Below are 6,000 nucleotides of genomic sequence, written 5' to 3'. Positions count from 1 at the left end.
CTGTGTTGGAAATCCCCGAAGCTGCCCCGTCCCAGACATGACTACAATTTTCAGAATGAATTCGCCATCACCTCATCCTTCCTAAGCAAACTGTCAATCCCAGTAGAGTCTGTGATGACTGGCTTCTGCATCAGAAAAATAAACGGAGTGAGAAGGAAGACCATACATTGTTGCGTGCCCTCCCCCAAGCACCTCAGGAAATGCCTGAAATCCCCCTGTGCTGGAAACTGATTACCCTCGATCGCCAGGCACAGGCCAGTCTTCTGCGGTTTCCTCTCTCAGCTCGCTTGCTTTTTGAGCGGTATACTTGAGCCACACAAGCTATCCCTGTGCTTCAGGGGACGAAAAAGAATATTTCTGCCTCGGTCCCAAGTTCTCCTGATCTGGGCAACATTAGCTGGCTTTGGGCATGAAAAAGTGACATGAGCAGGGGTCGTCCTTGGGCAGGACCGGAACCAGGGCGGCGAGCTACTCCCCTCCCAAGCCCCCAACCCCACCTTCCCTGCAGCCTCACCCCCTGTTCTCCCAAAGAGGGAGAAAGCGAATGCTAAAGAGGCACCTGCAAGCGAGGTTCTGTTTCCAACCCCCCACTTCCCCACTCTGTTCACTCAGTGAGGACGTCCCAAGGCCACAAGGCCTGCAAGTGGCTCTGGGAAGCTCCCTGAAGGACTCGAGCTGTGCCCGTGTCTGAGGAATTCGGGGCCCTGCAGTCCCTCTGGGCACGGGCAGCGCCCCAGATTCAGAAAGCAGTCCTCACGGCTCACCTGGGGCAGCAGTGCCCTCCCCGATGCACTTGCTTTTTGAACCTAAAACAACTTGTACAATTTCATCTGGATCCAGTGCTGACAGGTCCCAGAGTCTGGAAAAACCCTTTTGACGGATGCCCCTGCCCGGAGGGTCAAACGGTCCCCAGTGTGCCAATCATCATAGGCGGGGCCGTCTGCTTTGAAGCTCCCAGGATGTAACCAGCCAAGGAGACCCCTCGATGAGACCTCGGTATGTCTCTGACTACAGACAGAACGGGTCAGGACTTTCCTCTCTGCCTTTAAAAATGTAGGGAAAACGTTCTTCCCTCAGAGGCCCACACGCAGTTTGTGCCCGGTTCCCTAGTGAGACTCATCAGTGTGTAGCCACAGCCTCCCTGGGTTCCAAGAGCAGCGAGAGGCCGCTCAGGATGGGCGCCGGTCCGGGTGCGGGGAAGAAATGTGCTGTCACTCAGCAACTGTCCTCGGGGCCCTCCTCAAAGCCAGGGCTCTGCTGGTGCTGAGCGGGGAGCCAGCCCCCGACTCAAGGACGGCAGAGTCTGGGGCGGCGGAGGGCACGGGGCTTTCACGATTACCTCCTTCATCATGCAGGGAGGCTGACCAGGGAGGACTCGAGGACAGCGGCTGCTTCTCCGGGGCGGCGTGGCAGGGCCGGGCCCAAGGGAAGGGGAGACCCCACCACCCTGTGTCTCCAGAGACGGGCCACACGGTGCCTCCCTGACTCCCCAGCTGGGGCCTACGGCCTCCATTCCAACACTTGCACACACGCACACCCACACCTACCCCCCATCCACCCCTACACACACGTGCGTGCACACATGCACACACATACACTCACATACACACCTACACACACACTTCCATCCGCTCCTGCGCATGCACACGCACACACCCCCACACATGCACACAACCACATACACATATACTCACAGAGACATAACCCCACCCCCCCTTACACAGGCACATGCATAGACTCCCCTCCACAACCCTACACACGCACACATATCCACACCTACACTCACACCCCCACATCCACCCCTTCACGTGCACACATATCCACACCTACACTCACACCCCCACATCCACCCCTACACGTGCACACATATCCACACCTACACTCACACCCCCACATCCACCCCTTCACGTGCACACATATCCACACCTACACTCACACCCCCTACATCCACCCCTACACGTGCACACATATCCACACCTCACTCCACCCCATCCACCCCTACACGTGCACACATATCCACACCTACACTCACACCCCCACATCCACCCCTACACGTGCACACGCATACCTCCACACGTGCACACACACCCGCATATACACACACTCGCATAAATACATCCACTCGCTCCCACACACCCCCTTACACAGGCACCCCCCCCACCCCTACACACGCGCATACACCCACACCTACACCCCCACATGCACACACCCCTGTTACACCCCTGTGCATGCACACACACTCACATATACATACACCCACATATACACACCGTACCTGTAATACCCCCCCCATACAGCCGACATCGGGTGCATTCAGGGTGATATGGCCGTCGCCCACCCTCCCCCACCCACCCCCCTTCCCTCCCCCTCCTTTCAAATAGCCTGTATGTTTAACATACAGACGGTCACAGGTGACCTCTGGAGGGGCAGTTCATACACACAGGTCAGTAGACGCGTTGCACTGTCCATGTGAGAGGAAGAACTGCAGGCCCGCCCTCCATGCCACCTTGCAGGGAGTGCCTTGCACCGAATATTATTTCTGTATACCGAAGGGGCACGTGGGCTGGTGTGGGTAGCCAGCTCCAAATTACAGGTGCTGGGTGATACTGGCAGAGGGCTGGGGGATAGAGGTGGGGAGGTGGGGAGATGGGTTTGGACACGCCCTGCAGCCAGCGTGAGGAAAGGGACGGCCTGCTCTCCCTCCTGAGCCACGTCCTCACCCGAAGCCCAGCGAACTCCCGGTCTTGGGCTCCATCTGCCTAACTGGTCTGGGACACGGCCTGGGCCTGGGCACTTGTGACACACCTTGGGTGATTCCAGGGTACAGCTCTGGCGGAGAGCCACTCTAGATGAGAGACTCAGGTTCTTAATTCCACCACACAGAAGAATCGCCTGGGGGGCTTTAACACCTGGCTGCCACAGCCAGGCCCCAGATCAACGGAATCATGGTCTCTGGGGCGGGCCCAGGGCTCAGGGGTCTTTAAAGCTTTCATAAAAAAAAAAGTCAATTTATAGAAACAGAATAAAATGGTGGTTGCCAGGAGCAGGGGGTGGGGAATGAGGTGATGTTGGTCAAGGGTACACATTTTCGGTTATAAGAAGTTCTGGGGAACTAATGTACAGCACGGTGACTACAGTTAGTGATGCAGTATTGTGTATTTGGAAGTTGCTGAGAATAATCTTAAGCATTCTCACCACAGACACACACCAGTCAAGTGTGTTACCTAAGCGGGGTGACGGACGAGTTAACCATTTTGAACTTGGTAACCACTGTACAATGTATACGTATGTCAAATCTCATGTCGGCTAGAGTTCCCCTATCTCCCAGGGGATAATATGTTTCTTGAGGAAAGATCTGTCCCCCAAAGGCTGTTTCTCTGTTAAAACAGAGCCCTGGGGAAAAATAAAAATAAAACGGAGCTCTGGAAACTTCTAAAGCCCAGTGAGGACAAAAGTGAGAGAGGAGATATTTGTTGAAGCATCCCATTTCCCTGGGAACTTCAAAGGAGCTCAGGCACTGGGGACTCCATCTGAATCGAACCAGGCAAGCAGGAGGTAGGAGGGAGCCCTGTTCCCCCCAGACTGAGCACATCCCGTGGGGCCCAGGCCTGGGCCCTCCACACCCCATTCTCTCTGCCTCCCCAGCAGGCCAGCACAGAAGTGCGCTCCAGAACTTTCTGGAGCATTTCATTATTCTAAAATGCAGCTAGGAAGACTGTGCTTTTCAGCTGCTGGTACAACATTTTGTGTTTAGGAAAGACTCGGGTCTCAGATGGTCTTTTATGCATTGTATTGGGTTTTATAACATTGTATTGGGTTTTATCACCCTGACCTGAATTAATTAATTCCCTCAACCGACTGCCAAACTAATAGAAATTATACTTGTAAGCAAAACAACAAACAAATGACATAGATCCTTATTTAATTCAGGAAGCTTCAAGCCCACTGAAAAGAGTCCTGTGATATTTTTTTCCTCTGGTCACCAGATTTTACCTATTATTTTGCTAACAGTCACTGTAACAAATTTATCAGACATTCTTCCAGGAAACTGAAAACTTTCCTTATATTTTTCAGCACAGACCTTATTCTATACCTAGTACTGACCGTCGGAAGTTTGGGCGCCCAAAGATCCTATTTTCTCTATTAGAGTAACACCTGATCACAGAAACGCCTCAATTATTGTAGAAGAGTGGGCTCCCTGCTGGCCCAGGCACCTACATGTCCATTCAGTTCACGAAGAATCACCTCCATCCTTTAGTCTGCACCACGGGTTTGGAAAAAGCCACACTGTTTCTGCATATAAAAATTCGTGAGTGATGAAAGCTGCAGCCAGAGCCATTAGTGGAAAGGCCTGGAAGGGTTTATTACTAATGACCTGCTTAATTCAGGCTGTAGTGAGAAGGAAATGATATATATATATTTTTCATCAAGGTCAGCTTTGCCCAAGTACCAACCAAAGTTTGGAAGCTACACATCTGTCCCTGAATCCCAGAGGTTAAATGCCACGAAGTCAGAATATTTTAATTGAGGTATTTGCTTCCATCTTCTGCTCACCTTCTTATCTGTCTTAAACTCAGGCCACCTCGGACAGCCCAGCTGCCCTATCTCAACTGCCCCCAGCCCAGGAGACTGAGAGTTCCGTGCCGGTACAACTCTTCAAAATGCATGGGTGGTCCCAGGGAGTGAGATAGTTCTCTACCTCCAGAGAGGCAGGTTCTATTGAAACCCGCACATGGGACACGCCAGCCAGCCTTTTAGTCCATCCACATGAAATCTGTGCCTCCGTAAAAGGCACTGAGCGTGTGGCCCGGCACGTATTAAGCACCATGTGAATGCCAGCTGCTAGCTGCCACCTCTTCCTCCTCACCCCGCAGCTCATACACACCTGCTGGCCGCAGGGTGCCCTGTAGACACCCGCGCTCTCAAGAACCACTTTCTCACCTTTGCATTTTCCAGAACACTTTCACATAAACTGTCTCACGGGATCACCTCAATAAGCCAACATTATCCCTGGTTTACACGACTCGGGCTCAGGAAAGCTAAGTGCCTGGCCTGAGAAGACTTAAAGTGCCAAGTTCATTTGTCTGAGGTCACGGCTTGAATTAGTAGCATTGCTGAGATGAGAATTTGGGTTTTCCCCGGCCTCCCCTGGGGGGGAGGCAGCAGTCTGGGGGACATGGTCCTTTTTCCACAGAAGCCATGGTGCTGACTGCTGATGGTTTTGGGAGTCTGCACCTGGCCGAAAAGGCGTCCGTTTCCCAAATTCCCCGTGCAGCACTGTGCTTCTTGCAAACAGAACAGCCCATCAAGGAGGACATATGTACCTGGGGAAAGCAGATGTCCTGGGAGAGTGACCTGTGCGGAGGAGGACGTGTCCCAGGGGTGGGTCGGCATCGGTGACTAGCATCACTCAGCCTGGGACACGGCTGGGATGACTGGGACTGCGGCTACTTCCTCACCTTTAGCTCGAATCTCCACTCTCTCTTTAGTCCCTTTCTTATATTTTAAATTTGAAGCCCACCGCCTCAGGGCTTTCCAGCCGTGGCGTGGGCACCAGCCCTGTCTTCCTCCCTCTCCCCACCCCAGGCCATTCTCCCAACCTTGGGATCCGTCCCACCGTTTCCTTCAGATTCTTCTTCCCCTAGCAGAGAACTACAGACACCTCATCTGAAAGCTTCCTCCTTTAAACTATTCTATTCGCAAGTCGCAGTGGTTGGCATTTTAATAGCTGCACACAAGAAAGAGATTTCCGGAAATACTCTAAGAAAATAACTGCACGTAGTCCTTTGTGTCTCGGCTCCTCCATCCGCATCTCAGATACGGCCACCTGAATTAAACGCAATATTCTGGATGTCAAACTAAAATTCACAGCTTTGATAAATATTAGGTGATTAAGCTATTTATAAAATCTGTAATTTGAAAATCTGGCATTTCAGGTGCTATGATTATTTCCTCCCGGCGCAGACTAAGCGCTTAGCCATGTGGAAGGCACTGCCAGGA

At 52.5% G+C, this 6,000-nt stretch overlaps 1 protein-coding gene across 1 annotated transcript in view; it reads right to left on the bottom strand.

The window, feature by feature from the left end:
- PTPRM (protein tyrosine phosphatase receptor type M) overlaps positions 1-6,000 on the bottom strand; it is a 749,396-nt gene that overhangs the window by 4,684 nt on the left and 738,712 nt on the right. The gene's annotated exons all lie outside the window — the stretch shown is intronic.

The sequence above is a fragment of the Ursus maritimus genome, unplaced genomic scaffold, assembly GCF_017311325.1.
Source record: "Ursus maritimus isolate PB19 unplaced genomic scaffold, ASM1731132v1 scaffold_18, whole genome shotgun sequence".
Lineage (NCBI taxonomy): Eukaryota > Metazoa > Chordata > Mammalia > Carnivora > Ursidae > Ursus > Ursus maritimus.
The sequence above is the reverse complement of the archived record's forward strand: the minus strand, read 5'-3'. Positions and strand labels throughout refer to the sequence as shown.